Source organism: Corythoichthys intestinalis, chromosome 3 (assembly GCF_030265065.1).
Source record: "Corythoichthys intestinalis isolate RoL2023-P3 chromosome 3, ASM3026506v1, whole genome shotgun sequence".
NCBI classification, from domain to species: Eukaryota; Metazoa; Chordata; class Actinopteri; order Syngnathiformes; family Syngnathidae; genus Corythoichthys; species Corythoichthys intestinalis.
Window position 1 is genome coordinate 50185385 of NC_080397.1, and position 15007 is coordinate 50200391.

A 15007-nucleotide genomic window follows, 5' to 3' on the forward strand; every position below is an offset into this window, starting at 1 on the left:
GTAGGTGGCAGTAATGTGCAATTATAATACATTAATATCAAGCTTTTTAACAATGCAAAAATGTTTCGAAGTGGAGGACACACAGCAACTAATTGGGACATGGTATCTTTTTGAAGGGGATAGACTATTTCAATATATTTATCCAAATCTTTAAACAATATAAGTGAACCATCACACTTCAACATTTTCGAATTTTGGATTTGGATGAATTTACTGCAGAGATGTTGAGTCAAGTCAAATTCTTCCTGAAGGAATGTTTTATCTACACGATGGAAAATATTTGAGCCCTAAAAATATAATACAAGAACATTTAGTTAACACTAATGAAACACAAAAAACTGACCCTATCATTATTTACAATATGAGTGAGCATAATGTCAACTTAAGCACCATGGCGGCCCACAACAGACCGCAATCCTCCCTTGCTTATCGTGCTGGAGTATATAAACGTCTGCATTTAATTGACACGCTATTTATTTGCCTCTTCATGCCAACACTATGAATTTTTCATGAATCACTCTATTTTAGACGCTGTCCACAAACAGGGTCCAATTACAGCTCAGCTTGGTCAGACCCGATGACGTATTATCACTTCTGATAGGTTTGCATTGGCTAACAATTACTCCCATGTGCGACAATGGACATAAAAATAGAGGCTGTGACTATCCTAAAACTATACACGCAGTCTTTGGAGTTACAGTCATGTGAAAAAATTAGGACACACCATTATATATTCAGTTCTGTATTAAGAAATGTTGACATATCAATGTCTGATCTTGTTTTTCTTTATATCTGGAAAAGAATGATTTAATCAACAGTTGCCACGTTTACATGGAGCCAAATATTCCAATTACAATCGGAATATTTGTTCAAACCGAATAAATGTGTTCCATATAAACACCTCATTCGGAATGAACAGGCCCAAACCGAATGGAATTTCATTCCGATTCACAGGGGTGGAATATTCCTATTCCCAAACCAATTAGAAGTAAAATTATATCATGTAAACAGGGAAGCGGAATGGTGTCTGGTTGCGTTCTTTCTGCGCATGCTCCGTACTGACGTGGTGACGTCACTTGGTGACGTAAGTAACTTCACTTGCAACATGGCTTCCAAGCACACGCACAGCGCACCCACACAACTTTTTAAATGAACAGCGTATCATTCTGAAGTTTTGTTTCCACTCGAAAAGTTAAAACAGCAGCTGATCTGACGATCGATCTCCATGTTTTGCAACGTGACGCTTTGTTTTGATTAATCTGCGCATGTCAGACGGCAGTTGTCAAACGTCCTTTCGGAATAAAGGCAGTCACATGTAAACGCTGGATCGGAATAGATGAAGTGACATGTAAACAGCTGATGTGAAATTTCCATTCGGAATGGTTTGAATCGGTATGAATAAAAGTCAGCATGTAAACGTGGCTACTGTTTTACACAATAAACCAAATATATCAACAAAAATACATATTCTAACTGAGGAAAAAGTTAGGACACCCTACCACCTAATAATTAGTGTTGCCCCCTTTGGCTGAAATAACTTCAGTGAGACGCTTTTTGTAGCCATCTACCAGTCTTTGACTTCGGTCTGCAGAACGTTCGCCCCACTCCTCAACGCAGAATACTTTCAGCTGTGAGATGTTTGAGGGGTTTCTTTCATGTACAGCCCGTTTCAAGCCCCCCCAACAACATTTCAATGGGATTAAGATCTGGGCTTTGACTTGGCCATTCCAGAACTCTTCATTTCTTCCTTTCCAGCAGGTCCTTCGTGGATTTACTGGTAAGTTTTGGGTCATTGTCATGTTGCAGGGTCCAGTTTAGCTTCAGCTTTAATTTTTTCACAGATGATCTCACACGTTTCTCAAGCACCCTCTGGTACACGATAGAATTCATGGTGGATTCTATGATGGTGAGCTGTCCAGGTCCTGCTATAGCAAAACATCCCCAAACCATGACACTTCCACCTCCATGCTTCACAGTTGGTATGAGGTTCTTTTCCTGCAATGCTGTATTGGGTTTACGCCAAACATCCTCTTCTGGTGTCCAAATAATTCAATTTAGATTCATCTGTCCAAAGAACATTACTCCAGATTCTTTGTCTACATTCACTCTGGCAAACTTCAGTCTTGCCTACATGTTCTTCTTGAAAGGCAAAGGTTTTTTTTTAGGGCTGTCAAACGATTAAAATTTTCAATCGAGTTAATTACAGCTTAAAAATTAATTAATCGTAATTAATCGCAATTAATCGCAATTCAAACCCTCTATAAAATATGCCATATTTTTCTGTAAATTATTGTTGGAATGGAAAGACACAAGATGGATATATACATTCAACATACAGTACATAAGGACTGTATTTGTTTATTATAACAATAAATCAACAAGATGGCATTAACATTATTAACATTTTGTTAAAGGGATCCATGGATAGAGGGACTTGTAGTTCTTAAAAGAAAAATGTTAGTACAAGTTATAGAAATTTTATATTAAAACCCCTCTTAATGTTTTCGTTTTAATAAAATTTGTAAAATTTTCAATCAAAAAATAAACTAGTAGCCCGCCATTGTAGATGTCAATAATTACTTACACAATGTAATGGGTGCTGAAGCCTATAAAATCAGTCGCACCCAAGCGCCAGCAGAGGGCAGCAAAACTCCATAAAACACAAGTGAGAGTTTCACTGTACTGTCATTTAAATCTGTCTGAGCGGGACATCTGCGTTAATTGCGTCAAATATTTTAACGTGATTAATTTAAAAAATTAACGCCCGTTAACGCGATAATTTTGACAGCCCTAGTTTTTTTTCCTTGCACACCTCCAATGAAGGTTAAACTTGTGAAGTCTCTTTCTGATTGTAGAGGCATGCACTTTCACATGAACAGTAGCAAGAGCCTGCTGTAGGTCTGCTCTCTGGGTGAACTTGCTTGGACGGCCAGACCTAGTCATGTTGGCAGTTGTTTTGAATGTCCTGCACTTGTAGACTATTTTCCGGACAGTAAAATGGCTGATTTAATATTCTTTTGAAATTCCTTACCATGCTCATAAGCGTCTACAATATTCTTTCTGATGGCCTCAGACAGCTCCTTTGATCTCTCCATGGTGTTTTCTCTCACTTCAGCAGTCAGGGGAACACCAAACTGAATGTGAGGTTTAAATAAGGCAGGCCTCATTCAAAACACTGGGTAATGATGTCTCAGTGAATTGTGAAAAGAAGACTGAGAAAATAGCATGTATGTATTAGGACAAATGGCAATTAGAAACGAAGCTAATGTTTATTAATCAACTCCTGTGAAAGCGTCAAGATCACTCTATTAAGTTGTGAAGAAAATATGATTTACTAATGGTGTAGTGCAGCGGTTGGGAAACTTTTTGACCGAGAGAGCCCAAAATACGTATTTTACATATACATATTTTAAATGTGATTCCACAAGAGCCATACAGTGTGTGTGTGTGTGTGTGTGTGTGTATATTATATACACACTGTATATTCTAACCGTATATTCTGTTGCCAGCTTGTTTTCTTCGTGAACACATATGAACGAATCACACAGGACCGAGTGTGAGGTCATGCCTGCCTTTTACGAGCAGTCGCCGTCTTGATTGAAATAAATCTTGAGAAAACAACGACAAAAGGCTTGTTACAAACATCGTTACTTGGGATGTTAAGATCGTTGCTCAGTTGTGCACTCACCACTTCGAAAATAACGAGTAAAAACATGGTGTAGCGTTGGAAACCACAACCAGGGACAACCAGCATAACGGTGGGGGAGACAGGCGAAGCCTCTCAGGGCAGCCTTTTCGTGTGTCTCGTTCTCCTGGACGTGGCGACAATTTGACAGGCGAAAAAGTGACGAAAGTGAAACTGATTCCGTACCTGTGGGGTTCGGGTACCATGCGGTTCACCGTCGTGGTTTGATTTTCCCCCACGCATTTTTATATACTCCAGTTTGCTCGACATTGAGTTAGTACTGGCCAGCCCCACTGGTGGCTGAGCGGCAATTTAACACGTGACGGGCCACGTATTGAAACATATTATTGCGACATACATTCGAAGTGTCCAGGATCAATTTTTGAATGCACCATCAGCTCATCACAGCTGGTTCATGTCAAGCGAGCCAGCTGATCATGTTTTTAAGATTATGTGTTGGCGGAGAGGTAGATGCACTCGTCAAAACAGCCAAATATGGCTCACGAAACATAGTTTCCCGACCCCTGGTGTAGTGGTAGGCTTGCCTGTGTGTTTTTAAATCCCACGCAGTGACTGTATAAATGTGTGAGAGAATGGTTGTCTGTGTCAATATGTGCCCCGCGACTGTCCATGGTGAAGTCTGCCTTTTGCCTGGAGTCATCTGAAATAAGCTCTTGCGCCTTAACTAACTAATTCACTAATCTTGTAACAGGGTGAAAGACAAACTACACCTTAGATTGCTCGCGTTGCATCAACAAAAGCAAACCTTCCACATTCACATGTAAATCGGGCAAATGTACCACCACACCATCAGGGATCGCTAACAATCATGTAATTCCAAATCATATTGTGATTTTATCCAAGTCAGACACTATTGACAGCAGAATGAATGCCTTGATCTGTGATTGCTTGGGACAGTCGGAATACAGCAAACAGAAACAATGCCTGCAGGAAGCTCATTTTAATGTCATTCATAATTCCTATTGATCCTCTTCCCTCCTCCTCCTGCCCATTAGCAGAGGTTATTTTCAGCATTATGGGGAATACCACCTTGCATCCCTTTGGCGGAGTGACACATGAGGAGGGCACGGTCTGGTCGAAGCCCTTAGGCTGTCAGGGTTACAACAAGAACTTGAAAAGGTGCAGATGGATGGTTAACCTTTGCTCCTTTAGGGTGTTTGTCTGTCGGTTGGCCTGTTCTTCTGTCAGTCTTTCCACTTGTCAGTGGCAGAGCAGTGACCGTGCCCTCAGGCCTACACTAATCTGACACATGATTCACTCTCTTTGGTGCTGCAGTACTGATCAAGCCAGCGCTATGCTTATCAAATGAGTATTGTTTCTCCCAATTTGAAAAAGTAACATATTGGCCCGAATATAAGACGGCCCTGTTTATAATACGACCCCTTCTTTTTCAAGACTCGAGTTTGAAAAAAGACTTTTTGAACACCAAATTAATTTTTATACAGAAAATAATTACAGTACATCCGAAACAAATGATTATAACAATATATTTGAGAGAAAAAAACATGTTATTTGGTCTCATTCAAATCTTAATATCTGAACATTTAAATATGTAAACTAAAGTGCAATCACATTCGTAAATGAATGGCTTCTGGTTTTTGAAATGTAAATAAACTAGGGGTGTCAAACGATTAAAATTTTTAATCGAGTTAATCACAGCTTAAAAATTAATCATAGTTAATCGCAATTGCAATTCAAACCATCTATAAAATATGCCATATTTTTCTGTAAATTATTGTTGGAATGGAAAGATAAGACACAAGATGGATATATACATTCAACTTACGGTACATAAGTACTGTGTTTGTTTATTATAACAATAAATCAACAAGACGGCACATCATTATTAACATTCTGTTAAAGCAATCCATGGATAGAAAGACTTGTAGTTCTTAAAAGATAAATGTTAGTACAAGTTATAGAAATTTTATATTAAAACTAGAGATGCGGCCGATCGATCAGGTCCGATCACGTCATTTTCAAAGTATCGGAATCGGCAAAAACAATATCAGCCATGCCTTTTTTTAATATATCTATATTTTAGTTTAGGCTTAACGTACGGTTATCAAAAATAGCCCGATGGCGGTGGCATTTAATTGATAAATGTATCACGTTATAATATTTTAAACTATTGATATTTGCGTTCACAGTCCTTTCACTCATTGTCGCGCTCAATCTGTTGTGACGCTGTCTTACCGACATAGAGAGGTAAAAGGCAGCATTAAATGAGTAGCGGGAATATTGGCAGCCTTTGATACCGTCCCTCATTTGACTAAATCCTTGCAATCCCTCTCCCTATGATTAGAATTGTCAAGGGAAGCAATGTATGGAAGCAAGGTGGCAATAGGTCTTTGTCTTTACACCTTATTTCCCAAAGCAGAGATGATATATCCATTGTTAGCACGACTCAGTCATGGTTTTACTTCCCATCATGGTTCCACTTTCCCATCATGCCTTGGGGCATGCTGCAGTATCATTTACTGAAAGCTTTACAAATACACTAGATGGCAGTATTTAGTCACAATACACAAAGTCTCAAGTCTTTCTATCCGTGGATCCCTCTCACAGAAAGAATTTTAATACTGTGAATGCCATCTTGAGGATTTATTGTCATAATAAACAAATACAGTACTTATGTACTGTATGTTGAATGTATATATTCGTCCAAGTTTTATTCATTTTTTTCTTCATGCGTTGCCAAAATGTATATGATCGGGAAAAATTATCGGGAATGATTGGAATTGAATCGGGAGCCAAAAAAAGCAATCGGATCGGGAAATATCGGGATCGGCAGATACTCAAACTAAAACGATCGGGATCGGATCGGGAGCAAAAAAACATGATCGGAACAACCCTAATTAAAACCCCTCTTAATGTTTTCGTTTTAATAAAATTTGTAAAATTTTCAATCAAAAAATAAACTAGTAGCCCGCCATTGTTGATGTCAATAATTACTTACACAATGCTCATGGGTGCTGAAGCCTATAAAACCAGTCGCAACCAAGCGCCAGCAGAGGGCGATAACACTCCGAAAAACACAACAAGTACACATTTCACTTTGCTGTCATTTTGTCTGTTTGAGCGGGGCATTTGTGCGTTAATTGCGTCAAATATTTTAACGTGATTAATTTAAAAAATGAATCACCGCCCGTTAGCATGATAATTTTGACAGCCCTAAAATAAACCAATCTATTGTGATAAAAAAAGCAAAATTGCAAAAACTGCATTAACCATCAAAGTGAACTCTAACTGTAGTCTTGAAACAAATCTGAATAAGGAAAAACACTGCAATAAAATAATGCTGGTTAAACTTGAGAGTAGCTGAGATCTGTCATGACAGAACATCGCTTCAATGATATCTGGCGCCATCTCGCGTCTTGAATGGGGAGAGTAGCTGAGACCTGTCATGACAGAACATCGCTTCAATGATATCTGGCGCCATCTAGCGTCGTGAATGGATATAACGTTTAGACCGCGAATATAAGATGACCCCCCTCTTTTTCAATCTTATTTCAATGCAAAAAACACAGTCTTATATTTGGGCCTATACGGTAGTAGTAACTTGTATGGAAAACGGCATGCCCCAGCCAGTAGTCCCAGTGTACTAATAGGATAATGCAGTGTAATAAACGCCTGCCTTAGATGCAGTAAACAGCTACTGCACCCCAGGAAACAAAACTAGTGGTTAGATCTCAATTCCTAAATGCTATTTTCCCTATTTTGGAGTCTATTAGAACTTTCAGAGTTGTTGCTAACTAAAGCAGCAACAACCCTGAAGCACGTAAACAGTAATTTATTGAATAGAGTGTTTCCCTATAGTACAGGGTGGGGCAGAGCACCTTGCTTATTTGAATTTGGCGCCCTCAAGCGATGGTTGGTCTTTGGACGGTAGGGATGGACTTATTTGAAAGGGTGGGGCTTAAACTTTGGTTGTTAACGTGTGTTATTTATTTTGTGTTTTTTTTTTTTTTTTTTCAGGAACCCCTGTGAGCATCATGCGGTGGACGAAGTTGGAATGCGCTTTCGCTGTTAAGGCATTTTTTTTCAAGCGGTCGCTCAATCGTCGCAACGCAACGTGTATTTCGTAGACATTTCAATATTGTCCCCCGTTCCACACCCATCTTGTTTCAGTGTTGGCAGGAAGCAGTCATTCATCATGTTGACATAACAGTCAGATGTCAGTGATACTGCTTGTTCGTCTTCTTCAAAAATAAAAGGGCCAGTTATGCCAACTTGCGATAATGCACACCAAACAGTTACACGTAGAGGATGTTGATGAAGTTCCCTCGGGTTTTCAGGACTCCAATAGTGCATGTTTTGCTTATTTACAGACAACCTAAGAGCAGATACGTGTTTGCGGGCAGAGCGTCGGGAAATCTCAAAACAGATTGTCTCACTGCATCAATGTTTTGGGGTGACCTTGCTGTTCGTGAGAGGCCAGGGTTCTTTTCTTTACATCACCCATTTCCCTAAAGTTGTTTACACATGAAAAAATCGACTGCCGGCCAGGAACGCGACCACGGGGGTCAATATTGAAATGTCTACGGAATGCAGGTTCCGTTGCGACGATTGAGCGACCACCTAAAAAAAATGCCTCACCAGCGGAAGCGCGTTCCAACTTCGTCCACTCATTGATGCTCACTGGAGTTCCTGAAAAATAAACACAAAATAAATAACGCACATTAAGAACCAACCTTTAAGCCCCACCCTCTTAAATATGTCAATCCCTACCATTCTCAGAGCAACCATCGCTTCTGGGCGCCAAATTTAATTAGCAAGTTGCTCTGCCCCACCTTGTATTACTGTATCGGCCCGAATATAAGACAGTGTTTTTTGCATTGAAATAACAGTGGGGAAAAAAGGGGGTCATCTTATATTCGTGGTCTAGACATTATACCCATTCGCGACGCTAGATGGCGCCAGATATAATTGAAGCGATGTTCTGTCATGAAAGATCTCAGCTACTCTTTTTAGTTTAACCAGTTTGCATTATTTTATTGCAATGTTTTTCCTTATTCAGATTTGTTTCAAGACTACAGTTACAGTTAGACAGTCATTGAAATTTTGTTGTTTTATCACAATATTTATTTACATTTTAAATTTTATTTCATATTTTATTTTTATTATTTTATATACCCACAAGGTTTATTTACATTTCGAAAACCAGAAGTCATTCATTTGCGAATGTGATTGCACTTTAGTTTACATATTTAAATGTTCAGATATTAAGATTTGAATGAGGCAAAATAACATGCTTTTTCTCTCAAATATATTGTTATAATCTTTTGTTTCGGATGTACTGTAATTTTCTGTATAAAAATTAAATTGGTGTTCAAAAAGTCTTTTTTAAAACTTGAGTCTTGAAAAAGAGGGAGTCGTCTTATAATAAGGGCCGTCTTATATTCGGGCCAATACGCTAAATGCCTTCTTAGGCTAGGTTCAGACCGCAGGTGCACGAATCCGATTTTTTCGTGTTTATCCGACTCGAGTCAGGCATCAACTTGACAGTTCGAACGTGACTAGTCTCATAGAAGTGGACCTTTCAAATCCGATCTGGGTCACTTTTGTAAGTGGTTTAAATCCGATCTGGGGCGCATTTTTCCAGAATGTGGCGGCGGTCTGAGATTGATAACGGAAGGCAGGACGGCAGTAATGTAGCTGTGCATTAGCGTTAACGCCTAGCTTTTACGCAGGAGGCGGGCTTGACCACAGTTATAAAACAAAAATAATAATAAATGGAAAAAGAATAAGCCTGATAATGCTCTATTTTCTTTTTGTGCGTCAAATGAGCAATATTTCTATTCTGTATGTCTATAGCAGGGGTCCCCGGATACGGCCCGCAGCCACATTTGGTCCTGCCCCTGGAAAAAAAAAAAATATATATACTGTATATATATATATATTTTTTTTCTTCAATAGTGTTATTTATTTCCTGCCTTTTTTCTTTGAAGAACCCAGAGAGGGTTATTTGGTTGTTATCTATTTAATCAATAGTGTTATTATTATATTTTATTATATTATATTATTTTTACTTTATTTACTTTTGTTCCGTGAAGAATCCAGAAAGGGTTATTTGATTGTGGCTTTCTGAAAAACAATACATTTTTACATTTAGGCACTCCTGCAATCGTCACACTTTTTCTGTTACAAACTGACGCTGGCCCCTCATCAGAGAAGGGAAGGGTTATGTGGCCCTCACAGGAAAAAGTTTTGGGGCCCCTGGTCTATAGTATTGTTTACATGGCCGAGTCGGGGCAAACTGACGCACACACAGAAGGCTTATGTGCGTGTGTGCGTTCTATCATTCCATATAAACTTGGAATATAAGACTACAAGGGGATTATTAATGTGTTATTTGTGTTCTCCTTTTGGAAATCAAAATATGATCACCCTGGAATGACATTCAGCCAGCATGTGTAGTTATTTGTTTTGATGCTTCTGTGCATGCGGGTCAGTTTACTCGCCGCGTGTCGGACAGCAAATTGGTGCGCATGCGTAATACTTTAACAGGCTCAATGGACAAAGGCAGTCTGAATGGGCATGCCAAAAAACAGATTTGACAAAAAATCAGAATTTTGCATTTAGACCTGTAGTATGAACCTAGCCATATTTACATATTTTCCCTAGAATACAAACATGGAAAGGTTGGTGTCAAAATTCTTACCTTGAACCTCAAGCGGCTGCAATAATCAAAAGCTTCCTACAATACTTGACCTCTTTGTTCCATTTTTCTATAACAATATCTTTACAAACTTCTGCTCAGTCTAGGCATCGACCACTACTACAGGAGAAGATTGCTCTTCTCAAAGCAATGCCTAAGTAAACTCCACACCAATGGTTCCATTTCCAACTTGTAGTAGTGTCTGAGATTTAGGCAGACAAAATCTTCCCTGTCTACCTTCTGTATATGGTGTGTACAAAGATAAAGCACATATGTAAGCAGTAAACAGTAGAAAAAAGCCGTTAAGAAGACCAGATGGCTCCAGTGTCTACAGAGCACATTCATAATTCTAGGGAATTTCCTGCCATCTGAACGAGGGGGAAAAAAATCATGGTTGAATATGAGTAAATTAAACTAGCGGGATGCTGTAATAATGCTTTTTATGGCAACATGGCAGTTTAATAAAAGAGGGGAGGGAAATTGAAAGACAAGGAACAATGATAAATGATGATGTTCTTAAAGCAGACATTTAATTAGATTGGTAATTCTTTCAAGAGTAATGACCTTTAGACACACCATATGGGTGCTCTCAAACAGACGATCTACTGACCTTTAAACATGCAAACATACTTTAAACATACATACATAAGGCAAATTGGTTTCAATGAGGCAAATGTACAATTAAATGAAGTATGTGGATCCAATGATCCCATTGGAGTCTATAGATACAGTACACTTATTAGCAATTGTAATATGACCCCTGTGCAGAGGTGGTTATCAACCAGTGTTGTTAATCTTACTGTAAAAAAGTAATTAATTACAGTTACAAATTACTTTTCCCAAAAAGTAATTGCGTTAGTAACTCAGTTACCTGAATGTAAGAGTAATTAGTTATAATATAATTAGTTAGTGATAATTTTCATGTCCCCCCCCCCAAAAAAAACAAAAAAACAGGTTACACAATGTGAAATTTAAAGTGCATGTGACACGAAAAAGCATGTTTATTTCATAATACGCGCGGTATTTTATGCTCCTGAATGATATGGCCCGCTTGGATGTGTGTGGAAGCGATCGCTATATTTATTTAGTGTTTTTTTAACCCCGCGCCATGAAAATGAGTGACTTCCGGCTTCGGTTTTACATTGAGGAGGAGGGCGCTGTGACGTGTACGGTTGAAGGCGTCCTCTTCACTACAGCCGTACTGTTGTGTATGAGGACGAAGGATTCAGGTGATTTTGCGGATTAATACGTTTCTTTTTCACATCATGCCAGCCAAACGGCTGCAGAAAAATCTTGCTTTATGAGGGAGAGGCGTAGTCGCCTTTTTGGAGTTTCAAAAGGTTCCCATTCACTGTGGATATTGGCCAAAACAAGCCACTACTGTGGGACCATTGGATTTACGAGGAAGTGAGTAAACATCTTGTTTTGTATTATGTCAAATACGAATACAGCGATTGCAAAGTAAACACTACAGACTTTAAATAAAGGACTACTTACGTTTGATCATTGATGGGCATGTAAAAAGCTCTTCTTATGCACATTAGCTGCACGTTAGCTGCACAACAACTGCAGCCGCCCTCCTCCGGGGAACGAGCTATAAATTGCTCTCCGCCAGGCGGCTGGCCGGTCTGCGAAGACAATCGACAACCCAGTCGTCATGTCAAATAATTCGGGCTAGTTATGTGTGATTTTCTGCTTCGAAGAGTTTGAAACATCACTCGGTTCGGGTTAGCATGTCGGCTAGCTGTCACGCCCCTTGGTTTGGTTAGTCTCCGAAGACGGGGAAGGGAAATGACATGTCCGATTTATGTGTCATAAAATATCGTTCGGGAGGTGCGACAGTAAAGGTGAAGTCGACAGTTTTGACCATTATGGAGTAATTTTGCCATGTCGTCCTGAATAAGTGCATTTTTATTATTTCATATTCCATTTAGCACAAGACTTATTTGTTATGACCATGCCATTTACTGAGCAATTGGGGAAACATACTTGGATTAAAAGAATATCCTGTAAAAATATTGAAGTAAAGAGACACAAACAATGACATTTTGCAGCTCTCTTCATCGCGTTTTCCTCGTTGTGAATACTTCCCCCTTGACGGGCTGAGTGGTCCTTCTCAAGCCATTTATTTAGCTATTGTGGAAAAATACTCTGATAAAAAGAATATCCTGTAAAAATATTGGAGTAGAGAGACTGAAACAATGACATTTTGCAGCTGTCTTCGTCGCGTTTTCCTCGTTCTGAATAATTCCCACTCAATGGGCTGAATAGTAAAACCGATGAGCCCAGTCTCCCGCTGACGTCATCCACCTGTTGGGGACGCTAGAGCCCTATAATGGTAGGCGTGGCTAACCGGCAGATTAAAAGACTAATTTCTCGTCATCTGCGCTTTGCTAAATTGTTGTATATAGTCGAATCGTCTCAAAATATGATTCTAATTCACATAATAATGCTATTTAAAACTTTTTTTTCTCATGTCGTATGCTCTTTAAAGGGTTTGGCCATAGCCCAATTCTTTACCCTAAACTTATCTAGACACAGGGGCATTGCGGATATTGCGATAACTAGATAGTAACCTTTGCTATGTGTTTAAGTCATTTAATGTTGTGAGTCAACCGTTGAAGTTGTTAAAATTGTTCGTATTGCATTAGTTCCCTTCCGTCTATTTTAAACATGTGTAACTTTTAAAACTGTTTTATCATTTAAAGATAGATTTAAGTTAAGTTATGCCGATTTAGGAGCATTTTAGATAGAAAGTTACTCAGATTCGCTAGGAAGGTTCTCTTCAACAGAGCCTTCATGAGAAGTCTAGCCTACTGCTTTAAGATGGCGGCTGTTTACTAACGCATCTAGTTCTTTATTATACGCGTTGCTAATTCCGCCGTGTCTGTCATTTGCAACTAGTTCTGTATATATGTGGTATCTACCGAAGCATCATGTGGGCGTAGTTTGTAGGCTATTGGCTACAGTCAGGTATTATTGGAGCCACCTAGCATAGTAGCATCGCGTTTGCAATGGCGTCACACTCCCTTGCCTCCTCCTCACTCCTGCTCTGCTCTCTCGTTCCCGTGAGTCCGTCTTTTTCAGACTTTTCTTGCGTCAGTCAACCAGCATCGTAAAGCATGGTAACGCACGACTTTCCCGCCTCTGTAACGGTAACGGCATTGCCAAGATTAGAAAAGAAATTAATTAGATTACTCACTACTGAAGAAAATAACGCCGTCAGTAACGCAGTTATATTCTAACGCCGTTATTAACAACACTGGTAGTAACGCATTACATTTACTCCATTTTTAAGAAAAATGTCCTTCTTAGAGTAGTGTTGCCGAACCATACTTTCTGCTTTTACTTGAGTTGATTTTTAAAGAAGAAACGCTACTCTTACTCTGCTACTTTGGGCTAGACTAGAATCATTACATTTTTCCTCTTTATTCTACATATTAGATTTGTTTTTTTAAAATCTGCTTTTACTTGAGCAGATTTTTAAAGAAATAACGCTACTCTTACTCTGCTACTTTGGGCTACACTAGAATCGTTACATTTTCCCTCTTTATTCTACATATAAGATTTTATTTTTTTTTTTGCCAGAGATGCTCACGGTGGCTCTACCAGTTTCCCCAATGAGACGTAGCAACAATAATCACATGACTCAATCAAACGTAACAGACCACACAGCTTGCAGTTGGAAGTCCTATGATCACGCCAGCCTGTTCAATCAACTGGCCACATTAAAAAATATGTCACATACATATTTTGTCAACATTAGTCGAAAGAGTGGATTTCAACCTCTCTCCCAGTGTTTATTTGCCACTGATAGACCATGGAAAAAAGATTTCATGGTTGGTAATAGGGTTGTTCTGATCATGTTTTTTTGCTCCCGATCCGATCCCGATCGTTTTAGTTTGAGTATCTGCCGATCCCGATATTTCCTGATCCGATTGCTTTTTTTTGCTCCCGATTCAATTCAAATCATTACTGAAAAATTTCCCGATCATATACATTTTGGCAATGCATTAAGAAAAAAAATGAACAAAAACTCGGACGGATATATATATTCAACATACAGTACATAAGTACTGCATTTGTTTATTATGACAATAAATCCTCAAGATGGCATTTACATTATTAACATTCTTTCTGTGAGAGGGATCCACGGATAGAAAGATTTGTAATTCTCAAAGGATAAATGTGACTTTGTATATTGTGACTAAATATTGCCATCTAGTGTATTTGTTGAGCTTTCAGTAAATGATACTGCAGCCATTTAACGTCTGCCCAAATGCATGATGGGAAGTGCAACCATGAGTGTGCATAAGGGCACCAATTGATATATCTTCTCTGCGTTGGGAAAGACTATAGGGTGTTAAGAAAATGATCTACTACTACCTTTCTTCCCCACATTGTCTCCCACGTCAATTTTAATTGCTGAGAGAGGTATTGTAAGGCTTTAGCCACATAAAAAATGTTTCCGAAAGCTGTCAAAATTCTCTCTACTTATTATACGCTGCCTTTTAGCGCTATCTATAGGTAAAACGGCGTTTTTATAGATTCAACGCGACAATGCATGAGTGGGTCGTGCAGCGCATTCCTTAATTATTTAACGTGATTAATTAAAAAAAAAAATCACCGCCGTTAACGCA

General features: G+C 38.9%; 1 protein-coding gene across 1 annotated transcript in view; it reads left to right on the forward strand.

Moving 5' to 3' along the window:
* Positions 1-15007, forward strand: part of ntrk2a (neurotrophic tyrosine kinase, receptor, type 2a) — a 281961-nt gene that overhangs the window by 40336 nt on the left and 226618 nt on the right. The gene's annotated exons all lie outside the window — the stretch shown is intronic.